The sequence below is a fragment of the Heterodontus francisci genome, unplaced genomic scaffold, assembly GCF_036365525.1.
Source record: "Heterodontus francisci isolate sHetFra1 unplaced genomic scaffold, sHetFra1.hap1 HAP1_SCAFFOLD_249, whole genome shotgun sequence".
NCBI classification, from domain to species: Eukaryota; Metazoa; Chordata; class Chondrichthyes; order Heterodontiformes; family Heterodontidae; genus Heterodontus; species Heterodontus francisci.
Genome location: NW_027140103.1, coordinates 2,104,446 through 2,130,569, shown reverse-complemented (window position 1 = coordinate 2,130,569; position 26,124 = coordinate 2,104,446). Strand labels below are relative to the sequence as shown.

Here is a 26,124-nt window from a genome sequence, read left to right as displayed (position 1 = left end):
AACTTCATCTACATTTCCCTCTCTGCCGATGTGTTTTTCTGCCATATCTATCTCTTTCTGTTTGTGTACACAGCAGTGAAGGATTACATCAAATTAATATATCTTACATTATCCTTTTCATCCACCTCAACAATCTCTCTCTCTCCAACTTTGTCCCTCTCTACAGCCCTCTCTCTGCCTTCATAACTAACCCTCTCTCCCTCTGTCTCTCTCCTAGCGTCAGAGATAGCAGGAGGGAGAGACAGAGAGAGAATGTTGAAGGAACTATACTCTATTCCTAAGCTGTGCTGAACCTGCTCTGGGAGTGTTTGATGGGCTACATTAATCGGCCGTGTACAGTCCTGTATCAGGCTGTGAAGAAGCAGAGCTTGTTCAGTGTACAAAGGGTCAAAGGGAATGATTCACTCCTGTCTGCTACTGGGAAGAGAGACTGACCTTAACATCAAGGCAGCGTTTGACCGAGTGTGACATCGAGGAGCCCGAGTAAAACTGAAGTCAGTGGGAATCCGCTGGTTGGAGTCATACCGAGCACAAAGGAAGATGGTTGTGGTTGTTGGAGGTCAATCATCTCAGTCCCAGGACATCACTGCAGGAGTTCCTCAGGGTAGTGTCCGAGGCTCAACCATCTTCAGCTGAGATCCCAGGAGAGAATACTGGAAATACTGAGCAGGTCAAGCTGCATCTGTGGAGAGAGAAACAGAGTTAGTGATTCAGCTCGATGCTTTCCAGATTTCCAGCATCCACAGTATTTTGCCTCAGATAATGAAGCAATCCAGAGCCACATGCACCAAGACCCAGACAACATTCAGGTTTGGGCCGACCAGTGACAAGTAACATTCACGTCACACAAGTGCCAGGCAATGACCATCTGCAACAAGAGAGAATCCAACCACCTCCCCTTGGCATTCAAAGCATTATCCCATCACTGAATCCCCCAGCATCAACATCCTGGGGAAACATTGACATCAAACTTAACTGAACGAAACACATCAATAGTTTCTTCACCCAGTGGCTGGTGGGTGTCTGGAACTCACTGCCTGAAAGGATTAGTATAAAATGGGTGGTTGATGGCCGGCACAGACTGGGTGGGCCGAAGGGCCTGTAAAAGTGCTGTATCTCTCTATGACTCTAAAGGATGGTAGAGGCAGAAACCCTCATCACATTTAAAACAATCTCTTGGATATTCACTTCTCTATATTTAAAATGGGTAAGGAATAACTCTCCTCGTCTGCACTGCCCCATCAAACACTCTCAGAGAAGGTACAGCACAGGTTAGATACAGAGTAAAGCTCCGTTTAAACTGTCCCTGGAGTGTCGGATTAACCCGGGTCACTCACTGTGCCCGGCTCAGCCTCAAGACTCACCTGCCTCAGTCACTGAGACGCTCCTGTATCACTTGCCTTAATGTAAGCGGATGCCGGGTTTGGGAGCAGGACAGGCACACGGGATTAGGACGACTGCTCATGTGGAGGATAAGCATCAGTAATCCCTCAGAGAATCAGAACAGACCAGCGAGACTCAGAAAAGGAAACTTGTGTTGAATCTGTGAGTCTTGCATTGTGGAATGCTTTAGTATTTGGTGAGAATGTTGAGCCAGTGACATTTTGCCCCAGTGGGATGAATAGACACTATATGACTTGATTACAACAGTAAGGTACCGTGTGTACTGTAAATATGGACTGAAATAACAATGTAACTGATCAATTTTCAGCTGAATACTATAACTACAGTTATACCTGTTATCCTGTTATATATGTGCTGCTATACCTGCTATATGTGAGAATGTACATACGACACGACGGGATGAAGTCAAAGTGGCCACTGTTAATATTTTTAGACTATGCCCCAAGTTCCTGACTCTGCAGCCAAAGGGAATATTTACTCTCAGTCCACCCTATCAGTTTCCCTTATTATTTTGTAAACCTTCATCAAATCACACAATAACCTTCCGGTAGAAAAATCTTTTCCTCAAATCCCCTCTAAACCTCCTGCCCCTTGCCTTCAATCTATGCCCCCTGGTTATTGACCCCTCCGCTAAGGGAAAAAGTTTCTTCCTATCTAACCTATCAATGCCCCTCATAATTTTGTACACCTCAATCAGGTCCCCCCTCAGCCTTCTCTGCTCTAAGGAAAACAACTCCAGCCTTTTCAGTCTCTCTTCATAGCTGAAATGCTCCAGCCCAGGCAACATCCTGGTCAATCTCCTCTGCATCCTCTCCAGTGCAATCACATCCTTCCTATAGTGTGGTGCCCAGAACTGTACACAGTACTCCAGCTGTGGCCTAACCAGTGTTTTATACAGCTCCATCATAACCTCCCTGTTCTTATATTCTATGCCTCAACTAATAAAGGCAAGTATCCCATATACCTTCCTAACCACCTTGTCTACCTGCGCTGCAGCCTTCAGTGATCTATGGACAAGTACACCAAGATCCCTCTGACACTCGGTACTTCCTATGATCCTACCATTCATTGGATATTCCCTAGCCTTGTTAGTCCTTCCAAAATTCTATGTAACCTAACCTATGTATAATCTTTAATCTTGCAGTGCATGTGTAATGTTTAATTTCTGAAAGCCAGACAGAGTAAAGCTTAACGTACTCCAAAAAACTCCAGACTTTTGGCATTTATTACCTTATCGGGTCAAATCTGTCGTTAAGTTGGACTAGACTTGTGAATAATTCTTTTGAAGTTGTTTTTCCGACAGTACTAGTGTAAATCGATTTGCAGCATCCCATCATATAATATACACTCCTGTCTATATTGTCTGAATACAGACATAAAATATCCACAAATTTTGCTATTTATTCCGGGGCAGACAGGTGAAGTGTTTATTTTGTCTGTGATTTAACTCAGCCCCCCAATGATAACCAACATGGTGGGAGAGAGTGATAGACAGAGAGAGAGGAACAGAGGTAGAGTAACAGAGAGATAGGGAGAGATAGAAATGGAGAGAGAACAGAGAGACAGTGAGGGATAGAGACAGAAGCAGAGAAATAGAAAGTGCCAGGAGACCCTGAGACACTTTAGAAGCAGGGGGACGGGGAGACAGGCTGTGTGGAGACTCTTTGGTAACCTGATAGATAGACAGGGTAGATGCAGGTAAGATGTTTCTCCTGGGGGTTGGGGAGTCTAGAACCAGGGGACACAATTTCAAAATAAGGGGGAAGCCACTTGGGACAGAGATGAGGAGAAATGTCATTACTCAGAGGGTTGTGAATCTTAGGAATTCTCTATCCCAGAGGGCTGTGGAAGCTCAGTCATTGAGTATGTTTAAAGCAGAGATTGACAGATTGCTGAATACCAATGACATAAAGGGATATGAGGATAGTCTGGGACAAACACATTGAAGTGGATGATCAGCCATGATCGTATTGAATGGCGGAGCAGGCTCGATGGGCTGAATGGCCTACTCCTGTTCATATATTCCAAAGCTGCCGAAATAGTTTCTCGCAAACTACCCCATCAGTTCCCCTTAATATCTCAACAACTTTGATAAAATCACCTTGATCTTCCTAAATTCCAGGCAATAAATCCCTAGTTTGCGTAATATCACCTTGTAATTTAACCCTTGGAGTCCAGTTATCATTCTTGTAAATCTACACTGCACTCAATTGGACATGGACCCCCCAAAGTCTCTTTCAACCTCCAGTGTTTCTATCTTTTCACCATTTATAAAGTACTCTGTTCTAGTCTTTTTTACTGACATTGAAATCTATCTACCACAGTTTTAACCATTCACTTCAGATATCTCTTTGCATTGTTCTGCTTCCAGCGACACTGCTTACAATGCTGCCTATTTTTGTGTCATTGGTAAACTTGGGTATGTTGCATTCTACCCCATCATCTTAAATCGTTAATAAATACAGCAAAACTGAGACACACACGGGCTTTGCACTAGTAGACAGGAGTGAATCATTCCATCCTCGAGGTTTTTTAATTCCAGATTTATGTTTATTTTTAGAAAATACAAAATTCAAATTCACAACAGCCCAGTGTGGGATTTGAACTCCAACTTTTTCAATCATCAGTTCAGGCCTTCAAATTAAAACCCATAAAAAGAGATTCATTTTCCTCCTGCTGTTGTCTGACTGACTGAGGTTTTGTATATTGTTCCCTTCTCCTCTTCTTCCATGTGTTTGAAGTCTTTGAAGTTTGTCAGACATTGGTAAACTACTTCATGTGGTGTTCTGTAAATACCTTCAATTCTGTGTATCTGGAAGGGACACAATTCAAATTCTCACCTTATTGTATCAACTAAAACCTGCAGGTCCATTCAAACAACTCTATTTCCTGTCTCTGCAAAGATAGCTCACACTTCCACAATGCAGGAATGTCTGAATGGGAACAGCTTTTGACACATTTCCCAACACGTTTGCTAACACTTTTCAGGATGAAGCTAAATTCAACTCAGAGATTCCAAGCCCCAAATTGATCTTTTGGGTAGAACAGGTAACATTGATGAAATCCCAGATCTCTCTGTCCTGTCACCCATTCTAACATTGTACCATTTAGTTTATATCACTCAGTCTTCCTTCCAAAATGCATCACTTCACATTTCTCAGCATTGAAGTTAACCTGCCCTGTGTCTGTCCAATGATAGGTTGGATAGTAAGCTGTCAAGAGGACATAAAGTGTCTTCAAAGAGATTTCCAGAGGTTAAGTGAGTGAGCAAAACATTGTCAGATGGAGTACAATGTGGGAAAATGTGAGGTTGTCCACTTTAGCAGGAAGAATAAAAATCAGTATATTATTGAAATGGAGAGAGACTGCAGAACTGTACGGTACAGAGGGATCTGGGTGTCCTGGTACATGAATCACAAAATGTTACCGTGTAGCTACAGCGAGTGATTAGGAAGGCAAATGGAATGTTGTTGTTTATTGCAAGGTGAATAGAATATCAAAGTAGGGAAGTGTTGTTACAGCTGTACAGGGCATAAGTTAGACAACGTCTGCAGGATTGTGGACACTTTTGGCCTCCTTACTGAAGAAATTCTATAATTGCATTCGAAGTAGTTCAGAGAAGGTTCACTGGGCTGATTCCTGGGATGAAGGGATTATCTTATGAGGAAAGGTTGAACAGGTTGGGTCTATACCCACTGGAGTTTAGAAGAATGAGAGGTGATCTGAGTGAAACATCTCAGGTCCCGAGGGGACTGGACAGGGTGGATGCTGAGAGGATGTTTCCCCTTGTCGGGGAGTCTAGAACGAGGGGACACAGTTTAAAATGAGGGCTCTCCCATTTAAGACTGAGATGAGGAGAAATGTTTTTCTCTCAGAGGGTGGTTAGTCTGTGGAATTCTCTTCCCCAGAGAGCAGTGGAGGCTGGATCATTGAATATATTCAAGGCTGAGTTCGATAGATTTTTGATCAATTAGGGAGTCAAGGGTTATGGGACACAGACAGGAAAGTGGAGTTGAGTTCACAATCAGATCAGCCATTGAATGGCAGAGCAGGCTCGAGGGGCCGAATGGCCTACTCCTGCTCCTAATTCATTTGTTCTTGTGTGTTCCATTTCACCAGACTGCCTCTCTCCTCCTGAAGTCTGCTTCTAGTCCATTCCCTGTTTATTACATTGCAGATGACACAAACATTGGCAAACATTGAAGTTATGCCCTGTAAACACAAGTCCAAGTCATTAGTATATATCAAAAAGATCAGTGGTCCGAATATAAACCTCCACTGTATACCTCCCTCCAGTCTGAAACAACCATTGTCCACTCTCTCAGCCAATGTCGTATCCACTCAGCCAATGTCCCTTTCATCCCTGGAGCACCAATATTGCTAACTGGTCAATTAGGAGGCACCATTAAGTCCTCCCCATGAGGACCCTGGTCCCAGACCTCTCTGTTTCCACTCTCCCATCAACATTCCCCAGACAGGTACAGCATGGATTAGATACAGAGTATTGCTCCTTCCACACTGTCCCATCCAACAGTCCCAGGACAGGAACATCATGGGGTGGATACAGAGTGAATCTCACTCTACACTGTCCGAAACAGACAGAGAGAGAGACAGAAAGAGAGAAACAGAGAGACATAGACTGACAGGGTGACTGAGAGAGAAAGAAGGATATTTCACAGGGGATATTGGAAGAGGAGGATGCAATTTAACCCCACACCTCCGTCCCGGCATTCAATGAGATCATGGCTGATCTGTGATCAAACTTACACCATATATCCTACCTTTGCCCCTTATCTCTTAATACATTTGTTTAACAAGAATCTATCAATCACAGGTTTAAAAGTTAACCAATAAGCCAGCATGAAATTTCCACAAACAATATCATTGTGTGGGTATTTCTGTGTGTTTGTGTGTTTGTGTCTATGCCTGTTTGGGTGTGATGGCTCCCACAGTGGAATAGCTTGCTGGATGTTTAAAATGGAGGCTATTCCTTCTGGATCATCAAAAGTGACCGCCTGGGCCCCAAATTCATCTGCATTCCTCCCTCTCCCGATGTTCGTTTTCTCTCCAGACCTATCTCAAATATGTTTGTGTACACAGCAGTGAAGGATTTCATCAAATTATTATATCTTACATTATCCTCTTCATCCACCTCAACAATCTCTCTCTCTCCACGTTTGTCCCTCACTACAGCCCTCTCTTTGCCGTCATATCTAACCCTCCCTCCCTCTGTCGCTCTCCTAGTGTCAGTGATAGCAGAGAGAGAGACAGAGAGAGAAGGAGTGAGAGGGAGTGTCAGGGAGGGAAAGACAGATGGAGGGACAGAGTGTAAGACAAAGAGAGAAGGAGCGAGATAGAGTGACAGGGAGGGAAAGACAGATGGAGGGACAGAGAGAGAGGCAGAGACAGTGAGAGAAGGAGAGAGACGGAGAGCCAGAGAGGGAAAGACAGATGGAGGGACAGAGAGAGTGAGGCAGAGATGTAAGGAGAGAGCGGGATTGACAGGGAGGGAAAGACAGATGGAGGGACAGAGTGAGAGAGAAGGAGAGAGAGGGTGACAGAGAGTGAAAGACAGGTGGAGGGACAAAGAGAGAGACAGAGATAGAAGGAGAGAGAGAGGGAGTGCAAGTGAGGGATAGACAGATGGAGGGACAGAGACAGAGAGAGAGACAGAGGGAGAGGCAGAGACAGAGAGTAGGAGAGAGAGGGAGAGACAGAGAGGGAAAGGCAGATGGACAGACAGAGATAGAAGGAGAGAGAGGGAGAGACAGAGAGGGAAAGACAGATGGAGGGACACAGTGAGAGACAGAGAGAGTAGGAGTGAGAGGGAGAGACAGAGAGGGAAAGACAGATGGAGGGACAAAGTGAGAGACAGAGAGAGAAGGAGGGAGATGGAGTGACAGGGAGGGAAGGTCAGATGGAGGAATAGAAAGAGAGAGACGGAGAGAGAGGGAGAGTCGGGGGGGAAGACAGATGGAGGGACAGAGAGAGAGAGAAGGAGAGAGAGGGAGAGACAGAGAGAAGGAGAGAGGGAGTGACAGAGAGGGAAAGACCGATGGAGGAGCAGAGAGAGAGGCAGAGACAGAGAGAAGTAGAGAGAGGGAGAGACAGAGAGGGAAAGACAGATGGACAGACAGAGATAGAAGGAGAGACAGAGAGGGAAAGACCGCTGGAGGGGCAGAGATAGAGACAGAGAGAGAGGCAGAGACAGAGAGAAGTAGAGAGAGGGAGAGACAGAGAGGGAAAGACAGATGGAGGAACACAGTGAGAGACAGAGATAGAAGGAGTGAGAGGGAGAGACAGAGAGGGAAAGAGAGATGGAGGGACAAAGTGAGAGACGGAGAGAGAAGGAGAGAGATGGAGTGACAGGGAGGGAAGGTCAGATGAAGGGATAGAGAGAGAGAGACGGAGAGAGAGGGAGTGATGGGGGGTGGAAGGCAGATGGAGGGACAGAGAGAGAGAGAGGAGAGAGATGGAGTGACAGGGAGGGAAGGACAGATGGAGGGATAGAGAGAGGCAGAGACTGAGAGAGAAGGAGAGGGTTGGAGAGACAGAGAGGGAAAGGCAGTTGGAGAGACAGAGAGAGAGAGAGGCAGCGATGGAAGGAGAGAGAGGGAGTGACAGGGAGGGAAAGACAGATGGAAAGACAGAGAGTGAGAGAGACAGAGATAGAAGGAGAGTGTGGAGAGACAGAGAGGGAAAGACAGATGGAGTGACAGAGAGAGAGACAGGGAGAGAAATGGAGTCACAGGGAGGGAAGGACAGATGGAGGGATAGAGAGAGAGAGACAGAGATAGGAGAGTGAGGGAGTGACAGAGAGGGAAAGACAGACTGAGGGACAGACAGAGAGACAGAGAAAGAGATAGAAGGAGAGAGAGGGAGTGACGCGGGGGGAAGACAGATGGAGGAACAGAGAGAGAGACAGAGATGGAAGGAGAGAGAGGGAGTGACAGAGAGTGGAAGACAGATGGAGGGACAGAGAGAGAGACAGAGAGAGAGGCAGAGAGAGAAGGAGAGAGAGGGAGAGACAGAGAGGGAAGACAGATGGAGAGACAGATAGAAGGAGAGAGACGGAGAGACAGAGAAGGAAAGACAGATGGTTGGACAGAGCGAGAGACAGAGAGAGAGCGGGAGTGACAGAGATAGAAGGAGTGAGACGGAGAGACAGAGAGGGAGACAGAGAGAGTGGCAGAGACAGAAAGCGAAGGAGAGAGAGGGAGTGTCAGGAAGGGAAAGCCAGATACAGGGACAAAGTGAGAGACAGAGAGAGAAGGAGAGAGATGGAGTGACAGGGAGGGAAAGACAGATGGACGGACAGAGAGAGAGACAGAGAGAGTGGCAGAGACAGAAAGCGAAGGAGAGAGAGGGAGTGTCAGGAAGGGAAAGCCAGATACAGGGACAAAGTGAGAGACAGAGAGAGAAGGAGAGAGATGGAGTGACAGGGAGGGAAAGACAGATGGACGGACAGAGAGAGAGACAGAGAGAGTGGCAGAGACAGAAAGCGAAGGAGAGAGAGGGAGTGTCAGGAAGGGAAAGCCAGATACAGGGACAAAGTGAGAGACAGAGAGAGAAGGAGAGAGATGGAGTGACAGGGAGGGAAAGACAGATGGACGGACAGAGAGAGAGACAGAGAGAGTGGGAGAGATGGTGTAAGGGAGCCACAAATGGAGTCATGGACTGAGACAGAGAGAGAGAGAGAGAGAGATAGGCAGAGACAGAGAATGAGAGAGATGTAAACAGAGTCATGGACAGAGGGTGAGAAAGGGAGATAGGGAGAGACAAAGTAAAAGGAGAGAGAGAGAGAGAGATAGAGAGAGGGAGAGACAGAGAGAGGGAGGGCGAGATGGTGTGAGAGAGACAGAGGTGTGGACAGAGGCAGAGAGAGAGAGAGGGAGAGACACTGAGAGACAGAGAGAGACAGCGAGAGAGAAAGAAACAGAGAGGGAGGGAGAGAGAGACAGAGAGGGAGAGACTGGGATTCAGAGGGTAACAGAGAGGGAGAGTCTGGGATTCAGATGGTAACAGAGAGGGAGAGACTTGGATTCAGAGGGTAACAGAGAGGGAGCGGCTGGGATTCAGAGGGTAACGGAGAGGGAGAGACGGGGATTCAGAGGGAAACATAGAGGGAGAGACTGGGATTCAGAGGGTAACAGAGAGGGAGAGACTGGGATTCAGAGGGTAACAGAGAGGGAGAGACTGGGATTCAGAGGGTAACAGAGAGGGAGAGTCTGGGATTCAGAGGGTAACAGAGCGGGAAAGACTGGGATCGGGAGGGTAACAGAGAGGGAGAGACTGGGATTCAGAGGGTAACAGAGAGGGAGAGTCTTGGATTCAGAGGGTAACAGAGAGGGAGAGACTGCGATTCAGAGGGTAATGGAGAGGGAGAGACTGGGATTCAGAGGGAAACATAGAGGGAGAGACTGGGATTCAGAGGGTAACAAAGAGGGAGAGACTGGGATTCAGAGGGTAACAGAGAGGGAGAGGCTGGGATTCAGAGGGTAACAGAGAGGGAGAGACTGGGATTCAGAGGGTAACAGAGAGGGAGAGTCTGGGATTCAGAGGGTAACAGAGCGGGAAAGACTGGGATCGGGAGGGTAACAGAGAGGGAGAGACTGGGATTCAGAGGGTAACAGAGAGGGAGAGTCTTGGATTCAGAGGGTAACAGAGAGGGAGAGACTGGGATTCAGAGGGTAATGGAGAGGGAGAGACTGGGATTCAGAGGGAAACATAGAGGGAGAGACTGGGATTCAGAGGGTAACAGAGAGGGAGAGTCTAGGATTCAGAGGGTAACAGAGAGGGAGAGACTGGGATTCAGAGGGTAACAGAGAGGGAGAGTCTGGGATTCAGAGGGTAACAGAGAGGGAGAGACTGGGATTCAGAGAGTAACAGAGAGGGAGAGACTGGGATTCAGAGGGTAACAGAGGGAAAAATAGAGTTGGCGAGGGCAACATAGAAATTTTAAGGCACAGAAAGAGGCCACTTGGCCCATCCTCTCTGTGCCAGCCGAAAAACGATCAACCGATTCTAATCCCACCTTCCAGCATTTGGTTGGAGCCCTGCAGCTTACCGCACTTGAGGTGTCTATCCAGACTCCTTCTGAATGAGTTGAGGGTCTCTGCCTCAACTACCCTTTCAGGCAGTGAGTTCCAGACCATTGCGACCCTCTGGGTGAAAAAGATTTTCCTCAACTCCCCTCTAATTTTTCTGCCAATCACTTTAAATCTCTGCCCCTTCGTCACTGACCTTTCTGCTATGGTTCTCTGCCCTTCACCTCCACTCTATCCAGGACCCTCAACATTTTGTACATTTCAATCAGATCTCCCCTCAGCCTTCTCTTTTCCAAGGACAACAACCCCTGCCTATCCTCATAGCTACAATTCTCCAGTCCTGGCAACATCCTGGAAAATGGGAGAGAGACAAAGTCCCGTGTTCATAACACATGGATAAAGAGGTTAATCATCTGAGCTGTAACTCTGAGACAGAGACAGAGAGAGAGAGGGAGGGAGAGAGGGAGAAAGAGAGAGAGAGAGGGAGGGAGAGAGGGAGGGAGAGATGGTGTGGAGTCGACACAAACTCAGACGTGGACAGAGGCAGCGAAAGAGAGAGAGGGAGTGACAGAGAGAGAGAGAGAGGCAGAGAGAGAGAGAGAGGCAGAGAGAGAGAGGCAGACAGAAAGATAGAGAGAGACAGAGAGAGGGAGAGATGGTGTGAGGGAGGCACAAATTGAGACGTGGACAGAGGTAGAGAGAGAGAGGTAGAGATCGAGCGAGAGAGAGAAAAAGAGAGAGAGGGAGAGATAGAGAGAGAGAGAGGGGGGAAAGACAGATAGCGAGGGACAGAGGCAGTGTGAGAGAGGCAGAGTGAGAGAGGCAGATTAGAAGGTAGCAAATGTAACCCCACTATCTACAAAAGGAAGGAGGGAGAAAATAGGGAACTAAAGACCTGTTCGTCTAACATCAGTCATAGGGAAAATGGTTGAATCTATAATAAAGGATGTGATAACAGGACACTTAAAGAGAGATTGCGGCGGGGGGGGGGGTTTGGGGGAGGAAGAGAGAAATGGGGGGAGAGAGAAATGGGGGGGGAGAGAGAGGGGGGAGAGTGCGTGAGTGAGACAGAGCAAAGGAGAGAGATACTAGGTTAGGAGGGACAATAAGCTGTGAGGAGAACACAAATAGACGACAAAGAGAGATGGTTTGGGATAGACAGCGATAAATGTCCCAGTGTTGTGGGAACATAAAATGGCCACTGAAAATGAACCTAAAATGGCTGACTGATGTGTGTGGATTTCCACAGATGAGAGGAGAGAGAGAGAGACAGACAGACAGACAGAAAGAGAGACAAAGAGGGAGACAGAGACCAAGACACAGAGCGTGATCGCAGGATATTTGTCGTAGGACAGAGGAAGAGGAGGAGGCCATTTGGCCCCTCAACCCTGTTCTGTCATTCAATGATCTCATGGCTGATCTGTGATCTAACTCCATGTACCTATCTTTGCCCCTTAATACCTTTGGTTAACAAAAATCTATCAAACTCAGATTTAAAAATTAACAAGTGTCTCAGCATCAATTGCTGTTTGTGGAAGAGAGTTCCAAACTGATACCACACCTGGTGTGTTGAAGTGTTTCTTCATTTCACTCCTGAAAGGTTTTTAGACTAGGTTTATATTTTTAGACTATGCCCCCATGTTCTAGACTCTGCAGCCAGTGGGAATTGTTACTCTCTGTCTACCCCATCAGTTTCCCTTATTATCTTGAAAACAATCATCAAATCACACCTGAGCCTTCAAAATTCCAGGGATACAGAGTAAATCTCCAGCTACACTGTCCTATTAAATATTCCCAAGCTAAGCACAATGTTGGGTTTGACACAGAGTAAATTTCCCTCTACACTGTCCCATCACACACTCCCAGGGCAGGAACATCATGGGGTGGATACAGAGTGAATCTCACTCTGCACTGTCCGATAGAGACAGACAGAGAGAGAGAGAGAGAGAGAAACAGAGAGACATAGACTGACAGGGTGACTAAAAGAGAAAGAAGGATATTTAACAGGGGATATTGGAAGAGGAGGATGCAATTCAACCCCACAGCCCTGTTCCGGCATCAAATGAGATCTTGGCTGATCTGTGATGTAACTTACACCATATATCCTGCCTTTGCCCCTTATCTCTTAATACCTTTGGTTAACAAGAATCTATCAATCACAGATTTAAAAATTAACCAATAAGTCAGCATGAAATTTGCACAACCAATATAATTGTGTGGGTATTTCTGTGTGTTTGTGTGTGTGTCTATGTCTGTTTGGGTGTGATGGCTCCCACAGTGGAATAGCTTGCTGGATGTTTAAAATGGAGACTGTTCCTTCTGGATCATCAACATTATCCGCCTGGGCCCCAACATTGTCTGCATTTCCCACTCTCCCGATGTTTTTTTCTCTCCATATCTATCTCTTATATGTTTGTGTCCACAGCAGTGAAGGATTACATCAAATTAATATATCTTACATTATCCTTTTCATCCACCTCAACAATCTCTCTCTCTCCAAATTTGTCCCTCTCTACAGCCCTCTCTCTGCCTTCATATCTAACCCTCTCTCCCTCAGTCTCTCTCCTAATGTCAGAGATAGCAGGAGGGAGAGACAGAGAGAGAATGTTGAAGGAACTGTACTCTGTTCCTAAGCTGTGCTGAAGCTGCTCTGGGAGTGTTTGATGGGCTACATTAATCGGCCATGTACAGTCCTGTATCAGGCTGTGAAGAAGCACAGCTTGTTCAGTGTACAACGGGTCAAAGGGAATGATTCACTCCTGTCTGCTACTGGGAAGAGAGACTGACCTTAACATCAAGGCAGCGTTTGACCGAGTGTGACATCGAGGAGCCCGAGTAAAACTGAAGTCAGTGGGAATCGGGGGAAATTTCTCCACTGGTTGGACACATACCGAGCACAAAGGAAGATGGTTTTGGTTGCTGGAAGTCAATCATCTCAGTCCCAGGACTTCATTGCAGGAGTTTATCAGGGTAGTGTCCGAGGATCAACCATCTTCAGCTGAGATCCCAGCAGAAAGTGCTTTAAATACTGAGCAGGTCAGGCAGCATCTGTGGAGAGAGAAACAGAGTTAGTGATTCAGCTCGATGCTTTCCAGATTTCCAGCATCCACAGTATTTTGCCTCAGATAATGAAGCAATCCAGAGCCACATGCACCAAGACCCGGACAACATTCAGGTTTGGGCCGAGCAGTGGCAAGTAACATTCACGTCACACAAGTGCCAGGCAATGACCATCTGCAACAAGAGAGAATCCAACCACCTCCCCTTGGCATTCAAAGCATTATCCCATCACTGAATCCCCCAGCGTCAACATCCTGGGGAAACATTGACATCAAACTTAACTGAACGAAACACATCAATAGTTTCTTCACCCAGTGGCTGGTGGGTGTCTGGAACTCACTGCCTGAAAGGATTAGTATAAAATGGGTGGTTGATGGCCGGCACAGACTGGGCGGGCCGAAGGGCCTGTATAAGTGCTGTATCTCTCTATAACTCTAAAGGATGGTAGAGGCAGAAACCCTCATCACATTTAAAACAATCTCTTGGATATTCACTTCTCCATGTTTAAAATGGGTAAGGAATAACTCTCCTCGTCTGCACTGCCCCATCAAACAATCTCAGAGAAGGTACAGCACGGGTTAGATACAGAGTACAGTTCAGTTTAAACTGTCCCTGGAGTGTCGGATTAACCCGGGTCACTCACTGTCCCCGGCTCAGCCTCAAGACTCACCTGCCTCAGTCACTGAGACGCTCCTGTATCACTTGCCTTAATGTAAGTGGATGCCGGGTTTGGGAGCAGGACAGGCACACGGGATTAGGACAACTGCTCATGTGGAGGATAAGCATCAGTAATCCCTCAGAGAATCAGAACAGACCAGCGAGACTCAGAAAAGGAAACTTGTGTTGAATTTGTGAGTCTTGCATTGTGGAATGCTTTAGTATTTGGTGAGAATGTTGAGCCAGTGACATTTTGCCCCAGTGGGATGAATAGACACTATATGACTTTATTACAACAGTAAGGTACCGTGTGTACTGTAAATATGGACTGAAATAACAATGTAACTGATCAATTTTCAGCTGAATACTATAACTACAGTTATACCTGTTATCCTGTTATATATGTGCTGCTATACCTGCTATATGTGAGAATGTACATACGACACGATGGGATGAAGTCAAAGTGGCCACTGTTTATATTTTTGACTATACCCCAAGTTCCTGACTCTGCAGCCAAAGGGAATATTTACTCTCAGTCCACCATATCAGTTTCCCGTATTATTTTGTAAACCTTCAACAAATCATCCAATAACGTTCCAGGAGAAAAATATTTTCCTCAAATCCCCTCTAAACCTCCTGCCCCTTACCTTCAATCTATGCCCCCTGGTTATTGACCCCTCCGCGAAGGGAAAAAGTTTCTTCCTATCTAACCTATCAATGCCCCTCATAATTTTGTACACCTCAATCAGGTCCCCCCTCAGCCTTCTCTGCTCTAAGGAAAACAACTCCAGCCTTTTCAGTCTCTCTTCATAGCTGAAATGCTCCAGCCCAGGCAACATCCTGGTCAATCTCCTCTGCATCCTCTCCAGTGCAATCACATCCTTCCTATAGTGTGGTGCCCAGAACTGTACACAGTACTCCAGCTGTGGCCTAACCAGTGTTTTATACAGCTCCATCATAACCTCCCTGTTCTTATATTCTATGCCTCAACTAATAAAGGCAAGTATCCCATATACCTTCCTCACCACCTTGTCTACCTGCGCTGCAGCCTTCAGTGATCTATGGACAAGTACACCAAGATCCCTCTGACACTCGGTACTTCCTATGATCCTACCATTCATTGGATATTCCCTAGCCTTGTTAGTCCTTCCAAAATTCTATGTAACCTAACCTATGTATAATCTTTAATCTTGCAGTGCATGTGTCATGTTTAATTTCTGAAAGCCAGACAGAGTAAAGCTTAACGTTTTCCAAAAAACTCCAGACTTTTGGCATTTATTACCTTATCGGGTCAAATCTGTCGTTAAGTTGGACTAGACTTGTGAATAATTCTTTTTAAGTTGTTTTTCCAACAGTACCAGTGTAAATCGATTTGCAGCATCCCATCATATAATATACACTCCTGTCTATATTGTCTGAATACAGACATAAAATATCCACACATTTTGCTATTTATTCCGGGGCAGACAGGTGAAGTGTTTATTTTGTCTGTGATTTAACTCAACCCCCAATGATAACCAACATGGTGGGAGAGAGTGATAGACAGAGAGAGAGGAACAGAGGTAGAGCAACAGAGAGATACTGAGGGATAGAGACAGAAGCAGAGAGATAGAAAGTGCCAGGAGACCCTGAGACACTTTAGAAGCAGGGGGACGGGGAGACAGGCTGTGTGGAGACCCTTGGGGAACATTACAGATAGACAGGGTAGATGTAAGTAAGATGTTTCTCCTGGTTGAGGAGTCTAGAACCAGGGGACACAATTTCAAAATAAGGGGGAAGCCACTTGGGACAGAGATGAGGAGAAATGTCATTACTCAGAGGGTTGTGAATCTTCGGAATTCTCTATCCCAGAGGGCTGTGGAAGCTCAGTCATTGAGTATGTTTAAAGCAGAGATTGACAGATTGCTGAATACCAATGTCATAAAGGGATATGAGGATAGTCTGGGAAAAACACATTGAAGTGGATGATCAGCCATGATAGTATTGAATGGCGGAGCAGGCTCGATGGGCTGAATGGCCTACTCCTGTTCCTATATTCCAAAGCTGCCGAAATAGTTTCTCTCAAATGACCCCATCAGTTCCCCTTAATATCTCAACAACTTTGATCAAATCACCTTGATCCTCCTAAATTCCAGGGAATAAATCCCCAGGTTGTGTAATATCACCTCGTAATTTAACCCTTGGAGTCCAGTTATCATTCTGGTAAAACTACACTGCACTCAAATGGACATGGACCCCTCAAGTCTCTTTGAACCTCCAGTGTTTCTATCTTTTCACCATTTATAAAATACTCTGTTCTAGTCTTTTTTACTGACATGGAAATCTATCTACCACAGTTTTAACCATTCACTTCAGATATCTCTTTGCATTGTTCTGCTTCCAGCTACACTGCTTACAATGCTGCCTATTTTTGTGTCATTGGTAAACTTGGGTATGTTGCATTCTACCACATCATCTTAAATCGTGAATAAATACAGCAAAACTGAGACACACACGGGCTTTGCACTAGTAGACAGGAGTGAATCATTCCAACCTAGAGGGTTTTTAATTCCAGATTTATGTTTATTTTTAGAAAAAACAAAATTCAAATTCACAACAGCCCAGCGTGGGATTTGAACTCCTACTTTTTCAATCATCAGCTCAGGCCTTCAAATTAAAACCCATAAAAAGAGATTAATTTTCCTCCTGCTGTTGTCTGACTGACTGAGGTTTTGTATATTGTTCCCTTCTCCTCTTCTTCCATGTGTTTGAAGTCTTTGAAGTTTGTCAGACATTGGTAAACTACTTCATGTGGTGTTCTGTAAATACCTTCAATTCTGTGTATCTGGAAGGGACACAATTCAAATTCTCACCTTATTGCATCAACCAAAACCTGCAGGTCCATTCAAACAACACTATTTCCTGTCTCTGCAAAGATAACTCACACTTCCACAATGCAGGAATGTCTGAATGGAAACAGCTTTTGACACATTTCCCAACACGTTTGCTAACACTTTTCAGGATGAAGCTAAATTCAACTCACAGATTCCAAGCCCCAAATTGAGCTTTTGGGTAGAACAGGTAACATTGATGAAATCCCAGATCTCTCTGTCCTGTCACCCATTCTAACATTGTACCATTTAGTTTATATCACTCAGTCTTCCTTCCAAAATGCATCACTTCACATTTCTCAGCATTGAAGTTAACCTGCCCTGTGTCTGTCCAATGATAGGTTGGATAGTAAGCTGTCAAGAGGACATAAAGTGTCTACAAAGAGATTTCGATAGGTTAAGTGAGTGAGCAAAAAATTGTCAGATGGAGTACAATGTGGGAAAATGTGAGCTTGTCCACTTTAGCAGGAAGAATAAAAATCAGTATATTATTGAAATGGAGAGAGACTGCAGAACTGTACGGTACAGAGGGATCTGGGTGTCCTGGTACATGAATCACAAAATGTTACCGTGTAGCTACAGCGAGTGATTAGGAAGGCAAATGGAATGTTGTTGTTTATTGCAAGGTGAAGAGAATATCAAAGTAGGGAAGTGTTGTTACAGCTGTACAGGGCATAAGTTAGACGACGTCTGCAGGATTTTGGACACTTTTGGTCTCCTTACTGAAGAAATTATATAATTGCATTCGAAGTAGTTCAGAGAAGGTTCACTGGGCTGATTCCTGGGATGAAGGGGTTATCTTATGAGGAAAGGTTGAACAGGTTGGGTCTACACTCACTGGAGTTTAGAAGAATGAGAGGTGATCTGAGTGAAACATCTCAGGTCCCGAGGGGACTGGACAGGGTGGATGCTGAGAGGATGTTTCCCCTTGTTGGGGAGACTAGAACTAGGGGACACAGTTTAAAAATTAGGGACGTCCCATTTAAAACTGAGATGAGGGGAAATGTGTTTCTCTCAGAGGGGGGTCAGACAGTAGAATTCTCTTCCCCAGAGAGCAGTTGAGGCTGGATCATTGAATATATTCAAGGCTGAGTTCGATAGATTTTTGATCAATGAGGGAGTCAAGGGTTATGGGACACAGACAGGAAAGTGGAGTTGAGTTCACAATCAGATCAGCCATTGAATGGCAGAGCAGGCTCGAGGGGCCGAATGGCCTACTCCTGCTCCTAATTCATTTGTTCTTGTGTGTTCCATTTCACCAGACTGCCTCTCTCCTCCTGAAGTCTGCTACTAGTCCCTTCCCTGTTTATTACATTGCAGATGACACAAACATTGGCAAACATTGAAGTTATGCCTGTAAACACAAGTCCAAGTCATTAGTATATATCAAAAAGATCAGTGGTCCTAATATAAACCTCCACTGTATACCTCCCTCCAGTCTGAAACAACCATTGTCCACTCTCTCAGCCAATGTCGTATCCACTCAGCCAATGTCCCTTTCATCCCTGGAGCAACAATATTGCTAACTGGTCAATTAGGAGGCACCATTAAGTCCTCCCCATGAGGACCCTGGTCCCAGACCTCTCTGTTTCCACTCTCCCATCAACATTCCCCAGACAGGTACAGCATGGATTAGATACAGAGTAATGCTCCTTCTACACTGTCCCATCCAACAGTCCCAGGACAGGAACATCATGGGGTGGATACAGAGTGAATCTCACTCTACACTGTCCGATAGAGACAGGGAGAGAGACAGAAAGAGAGAAACAGAGAGACATAGACTGACAGGGTGACTGACAGAGAAAGAAGGATATTTAACAGGGGATATTGGAAGAGGAGGATGCAATTCACAACTCTGTTCCTGCATTCAATGAGATCAGGGCTGATCTGTGATCAAACTTACACCATATATCCTACCTTTGCCCCTTTTCTCTTAGTACATTTGTTTAACAAGAATCTATCAATCACAGGTTTAAAAATTAACCAATAAGCCAGCATGAAATTTCCACAAACAATATCATGAGGGTGTGATGGTTCCCACAGTGGAATAGCTGGCTGAATATTTAAAATGGAGGCTATTCCTTCTGGATCATCAAAAGTGTCCGCCTGGGCCCCAACTTCATCTGCATTCCTCCCTCTCCCGATGTTTTTTTTCTCTCCATACCTATCTCAAATATGTTTGTGTACACAGCAGTGAAGGATTAAATCAAGTTAATATATCTTACATTATCCTCTTCATCCAACTCAACAATCTCTCTCTCTCTCCAAGTTTGTCTCTCTCAACAGCCCTCTCTATGCCTTCATATCTAACCCTCCGTCCCTCTGTCTCTCTCCTAGTGTCAGTGATAGCAGAGATAGAGACAGATAGAAGGAGAGGGAGGGAGTGACAGAGAGGGAAAGACAGATGGAGGGACAGAGTGAGAGACAGAGAGAGGAGAGAGATGGAGTGACAGTGAAGGAAGGGCAGATGGAGGGACAGAGAGAGAGAGAGACAGAGATAGAAGGAGAGAGATGGAGTGATGGGGCTGGGTGGGAAGACAGATGGAGAGACCAAGAGAGAGACAGAGAGAGAAGGAGAGAGATGGAGTGACAGGAAGGGAAGGACCATTGGACAGATGGAGGGATGGAGAGAGAGAGAGACAGAGACAGAAGGAGAGAGAGGGAGAGACAGAGAGGGAAAGACAGATGGAGGGACAGAGAGAGAGACAGAGAGAGAGAAGGAGAGATTGGGAGAGACAGAGAGGGAAAGGCAGTTGGAGAGACAGAGAGAAAGAGAGAGGGGCAGAGATGGAAGGAGAGAGGGGGAGTGACAGGGACGGAAAGACAGATGGAAAGACAGAGAGGGAGAGACAGTGATCGAAGGAGAGAGAGGGAGAGACCGAGATTGAAGGAGAAAGAGGGAGTGACTGGGAGGGAAAGAGAGATGGAGAGATAGAGAGAGACAGACAGAGATTGAAGGAGAGAGAGGGAGAGACAGAGAGGCAAAGACAGATGGGGGGACAGAGAGAGAGACAGAGAGAGAGGCAGAGAACGAGAGAGAAGGAGAGATTGGGAGAGACAGAGAGGGAAAGGCAGATGGAGGGACAGAGAGAGAGATAGAGGCAGAGATGGAAGGAGAGAGAGGGAGAGACAGGGAGGGAAAGACAGATGGAAAGACAGAGGGAGAGAGACAGTGAAAGAAGGAGAGAGAGGGAGAGACAGAGAGGGAAAGACAGATGGAGAGACAGCGGGAGAGGCAGAGATGGAAGTAGAGAGAGGGAGTGACGGGGAGGGAAAGACAGATGGAGAGACAGTGATAGAAGGAGAGAGAGGGAGTGACTGGGAGGGAAAGAGAGATGGAGAGATAGAGAGAGAGAGACAGAGAGGGAAAGACAGATGGAGGGACAGAGAGAGAGACAGAGAGAGAGGCAGAGACAGAGAGAGAAGGAGAGATTGGGAGAGACAGAGAGGGAAAGGCAGTTGGAGAGAGAGAGAGAGGCAGAGATGGAAGGAGAGATAGGGAGTGACAGGGAGGGAATGACAAATGGAAAGACAGAGAGAAGGAGACAGTGGTAGAAGGAGAGAGAGGGAGAGACAGAGAGGGAAAGACAGATGGAGAGACAGAGAGAGGTGCAGAGATGGAAGGAGACAGAGGGAGAGACAGGGAGGGAAAGACAAATGGATGGACAGAGAGAGAGACAGAGAGAGAAGGAGAGAGAGGGAGTGTCAGGGAGGGAAGGACAGATGGAAAGACAGTGAGAGAGACAGTGATAGAAGGAGAGAGAGGGAGAGACAGAGATTGAAGGAGAGAGAGGGAGAGACAGAGAGGGAAAGACAGATGGAGAGACAGAGAAAGAGAGAGAGGCAGAGATGGAAGGAGAGAGAGGGAGTGACAGGGAGGGAAAGAGAGAGGGAGAGATAGAGAGAGAGAGACAGAGATAGAAGGAGAGAGAGGGAGAGACAGAGAGGGAAAGGCAGTTGGAGACAGAGAGAGAGAGGGGCAGAGATGGAAGGAGAGAGAGGGAGTGACAGGGAGGGAATGACAGATGGAAAGACAGAGAGAGACAGTGATAGAAGGAGAGAGAGGGAGAGACAGAGAGGGAAAGACAGATGGAGAGACAGAGAGAGAGGCAGAGATGGAAGGAGAGAGAGGGAGAGACAGAGAGGGAAAGACAGATGGAGGGACAGAGAGAGATGCAGAGGCAGAGAGAGAAGGAGAGATTGGGAGAGACAGAGAGGGAAAGGCAGTTGGAGAGACAGAAAAAGAGAGAGACGCAGAGATGGAAGGAGAGAGAGGGAGTGACAGGGAGGGAAGGACAGATGGAAAGACAGTGAGAGAGACAGTGATAGAAGGAGAGAGAGGAAGAGACAGAGATTGAAAGAGTGAGAGGGAGTGACTGGGAGGGAAAGAGAGATGGAGAGATAGAGAGAGAGAGACAGAGATGGAAGGAGAGAGAGGGAGAGACAGAGAGGGAAAGACAGATGGAGGGACAGAGAGAGAGAGACAGAGAGAGAGGCAGAGACAAAGAGAGAAGGAGAGATTGGGAGAGACAGAGAGGGAAAGGCAGTTGGAGAGACAGAGCGAGAGAGAGAGTGGCAGAGATGGAAGGAGGGAGAGGGAATGTCAGGAAGGGAAAGACAGATGGAAAGACAGAGAGAGAGAGACAGTGATGGAAGGAGAGAGAGGGAGAGACTGGGAGGGAAAGACAGATGGAGGGACAGAGAGAGAAGGAGAGAGAGGGAGTGTCAGGGAGGGAAGGACAGATGGACAGATGGAGGGATTGAGAGAGAGAGACAGAGATAGCAGGAGAGAGAGGGTGAGACAGAGAGGGAAAGACAGATGGGGGGACAGAGAGAGAGACAGAGAGAGAGGCAGAGACAGAGAGAGAAGGAGAGATTGGGAGAAACAGAGAGGGAAAGGCAGTTGGAGAAACAGAGAGAGGCAGAGATGGAAGGAGAGAGAGGGAGTGACAGGGAGGGAAAGACAGATGGAGAGACAGAGATGGAAGGGGAGAGAGGGAGTGATGGGGAGGGAAAGACAGATGGAGAGACAGAGAGAAAGACAGAGATAGAAGGAGAGAGAGGGAGTGACAGGGAGGGAAAGACAGACGGAGGGACAAAGTGTGAGACAGAGAGAGAAGGAGAGAGAGGGAGAGACAGAGAGGGACAGACAGATGGAGAGACAGAGATAAAAGGAGAGAGATGGAGAGACAGGGAGGGAAGGACAGACGGACGGAGAGAGAGAGGGTCAGAGATAGAAGGAGAGAGAGGGAGTGACATGGGGGGAAAGACAGATGGAGGGACGGTGAGAAAGTGAAGGAGGGAGAGGGAGAGATAGAGAGAAGGAGAGTGGGATTGACAGAGAGGGTAAGACAAATGGTGGAACAGAGAGACAGAGATAGAAGGAGAGCGAGGGAGCAACAGAGAGGGAAAGACAAATGGAGGGACAGAGAGAGAGACTGAGATAGAAGGAGCGAGAGGGAGTGACATGGGGGGAAAGACAGATGGAGGGACGGCGAGAAAGTGAAGGAGGGAGAGGGAGAGATAGAGAGAAGGAGAGTGGGAGTGACAGAGAGGGAAAGACAAATGGTGGAACAGAGAGAGAGAGACAGAGATAGAAGGAGAGAGAGGGAGCAACTGAGAGGGAAAGACAAATGGAGGGACAGAGAGAGAGAAAGAGATAGAAGGAGAGAGAGGGAGTGACTGGGAGGGAAAGGCAGATAGAGGGACAGAGAGAGAGAGACAGAGAGACAGAGGGAGAGGCAGAGAAAGAGAGAGAAGGAGAGTGTGGATGAGACAGAGAAGGAAAGGCAGTTGGAGGGACAGAGAGAGAGAGAGGCAGAGATGGAAGGAGAGAGAGGGAGTGACAGGAAGGGAAAGACATATGGAAAGACAGAGAGAGAGAGACAGAGATAGATGGAGAGAGAGGGAGAGACAGAGAGGTAAAGACAGATGGATGGGCAGAGAGTGAGAGAGAGGCAGAGATGAAAGGAGAGAAAGGGACAGACAGAGAGGGAAAGACAGATGGAGAGACAGAGAGAGAGAGAGGCAGAGATGGAAGAGAAGAGCGGGAGCGTCAGAGAGGGGGAGAGAGCGGGAGAGACAGGGAGGGAAAGACAGATGGAGGGACAGAGAGAGAGACAGAGAGAGAAGGAGTGAGAGGGAGTGTCAGGGAGGGAAAGACATATGGAGGGATAGAGAGATAGAGACAGAGATAGAAGGAGAGAGATGGGGTGATGGGAGGGTGTGGGAAGACAGATGGAGGGACAGGGACAGAGGCAGAGATGGAACGAGTGAGAGAGAGTGATAGGGAGGGAAATACAGATGGAAAGACAGGGAGAAAGATAGAGACAGGAGAGCGAGGGAGTGACAGGGAGGGAAAGACGGATGGAGGGACAGAGTGAGAGAGAGGGAGAGACAGAGAAGGAGAATTGGGCTGACAGAGGGAAAAACAGATGGAGGGACAGAGAGAGATACAGAGATAGAAGGAGAGAGAGGGAGTGTCAGAGAGGGAAAGACTGATGGAGGGACAAAGTGAGGGAGAGAGAGCGAAGGAGAGAGATGGAGTGACAGGGAGGGAAGGACAGATGGAGGGACAGCGAGAGAGAGAGAGACAGAGGAAGAGGCAGAGACAGAGATAGAAGGAGAGAGAGGGAGTGACATTGGGGGAAAGACAGATGGAGGGATAGAGAGAGAGAGAAGGAGGGAGAGGAAGAGACAGAGAGAAAGAGAGTGGGAGTGACAGAGAGGGAAAGACAAATGGTGGAACAGACAGAGAGACAGAGATAGAAGGAGAGAGATGGAGCAACAGAGAGGGAAAGACAGATGGAGGGACAGACAGAGAGACAGAGATAGAAGGAGAGAGCGGGAGCAACAGAGAGGGAAAGACAGATGGAGGGACAGAGAGAGAGACAGAGATGGAAGGAGAGAGAAGGAGTGACTGGGAGGGAAAGACAGAGAGAGAGGCAGAGATGGAAGGAGAGAGAAGGAGTGACTGGGAGGGAAAGACAGAGAGAGAGGCAGAGATGGAAGGAGAGGGAGTGATGGGGAGGGAAAGACAGATGGAGAGACAGAGAGAAAGACAGAGATAGAAGGAGAGAGAGGGAGTGACAGGGAGGGAAAGACAGACGGAGGGACAAAGTGAGAGACAGAGAGAGAAGGAGAGAGAGGGAGAGACAGAGAGGGAAGGACAGATGGACAGAGAGAGAGAGGGTCAGAGATAGAAGGAGAGAGAGGGAGTGACAGCAAGGAAAGACAGATGGAGGGATTGAGAGAGAGACTGAGATAGAAGGAGCGAGAGGGAGTGACATGATGGGAAAGACAGATGGAGGGACGGCGAGAAAGTGAAGGAGGGAGAGGGAGAGACAGAGAGAAGGAGAGTGGGAGTGACAGAGAGGGAAAGACAAATGGTGGAACAGAGAGAGAGGCAGAGATAGAAGGAGAGAGAAGGAGTGACTGGGAGGGAAAGGCAGATGGAGGGACAGAGAGAGAGAGACAGAGACAGAGAGACAGAGAGAGAGGCAGAGAGTGAGGCAGAGAGAGGCAGAGACAGACAGAGAAGGAGAGTGTGGGTGAGACAGAGAGGGAAAGGCAGTTGGAGAGACAGAGAGAGAGAATGGCAGAGTTGGAAGGAGAGAGAGGGAGAGACAGGGAGGGAAATACAGGTGGAAAGACAGAGAGAGAGACAGAGAGAGAAGGAGAGAGAGGGAGTGTCAGGGAGGGAAAGACAAATGGAGGGGCAGAGAGAGAGAGACAGGGAGAGAGATGGAGTGATAGGCAGGGAAGGACAGATGGAGGGATAGAGAGAGAGAGAGACAGAGATAGAAGGAGAGAGATGGAGTGACTGGGAGGGAAAGACACATGGAGAGATAGAGAGAGAGAGAGACAGAGATAGAAGGAGAGAGAGGGAGAGACGTAGAGGGAAAGACAGATGGACGAACAGAGATAGAGACAGAGATAGAAGGACAGAGAGGTAGTGACAGACAGGGAAAGACAGATGGAGGGACAGAGAGAGCGACAGATATATCTCCCGATGTTTCTGTCTCCATACCTATCTCTGAAATGTTTGTGCACACAGCAGTGAAGGATTACATCAAATTAATTTCTCTTACATTCTCCCTTTCAATCGACCCTGCAATCTCTCTCTCTCCAACCTTGTCCCTCTCCACAACACTCTCTCTGTCTGCATATCTAACCCTCTCTCCCTCTGTCTCTCTCCTCGTGTCAGAGATAGCAGGAGGGAGAGACAGAGAGAGGAAGACAGAGAGAGAATGTTGAAGGAACTGTACTCTGTTCCTAAGCTGTGCTGAACCTGCTCTGGGAGTGTTTGATGGGCTACATTAATCGGCCGTGTACAGTCCTGTATCAGGCTGTGAAGAAACACAGCTTCTTCAGTGTACAAAGGGTCAAAGGGAATGATTCACTCCTGTCTGCTACTGGGAAGAGAGACTGACCTTAACATCAAGGCAGCATTTGACCGTGTGTGACATCGAGGAGCCCGAGTAAAACTGAAGTCAGTGGGAATCCGCTGGTTGGACACATACCGAGCACAAAGGAAGATGGTTGTGGTTGTTGGAGGTCAATCATCTCAGTCCCAGGACATCACTGCAGGAGTTCCTCAGGGTAGTGTCCGAGGCTCAACCATCTTCAGCTGAGATCCCAGCAGAAAGTGCTTTAAATACTGAGCAGGTCAGGCAGCATCTGTGGAGAGAAAAACAGAGTTAGTGATTCAGCTCGATGATTTCCAGATTTCCAACATCCACAGTATTTTGCCTCAGATAATGAAGCAATCCAGAGCCACATGCACCGAGACCCAGACAACATTCAGGTTTGGGCCGACCAGTGACAAGTAACATTCACCTCACACAAGTGCCAGGCAATGACCATCTGCAACAAGAGAGAATCCAACCACCTCCCCTTGGCATTCAAAGCATTATCCCATCGCTGAATCCCCCAACGTCAACATCCTGGGGAAACATTGACCAGGAACTGAGCTGACAAAATCACATCAATACTGGGCTACAAGTGACTCACCCCCTGACTCCCCAAAGCTTTTCCATCACTTGCAAGACACAAGTTAGGTGTGTGATGGTATTTCTGTGAGCCCA

The 26,124-nt window shown here is 47.1% G+C and overlaps 1 long non-coding RNA gene across 1 annotated transcript; it reads right to left on the bottom strand.

Annotated features, from left to right (window-relative positions):
- Window positions 1-654: 654 nt before the first annotated feature.
- LOC137358801 (uncharacterized) lies at window positions 655-25,581 on the bottom strand. The gene is made up of 3 exons (XR_010971318.1): window positions 25,471-25,581; window positions 13,239-13,499; window positions 655-682 (listed from the first exon to the last, which is right to left on the bottom strand). It is a non-coding gene; the product is annotated as an uncharacterized lncRNA (long non-coding RNA).
- Between the last annotated feature and the right edge of the window lie 543 nt (window positions 25,582-26,124).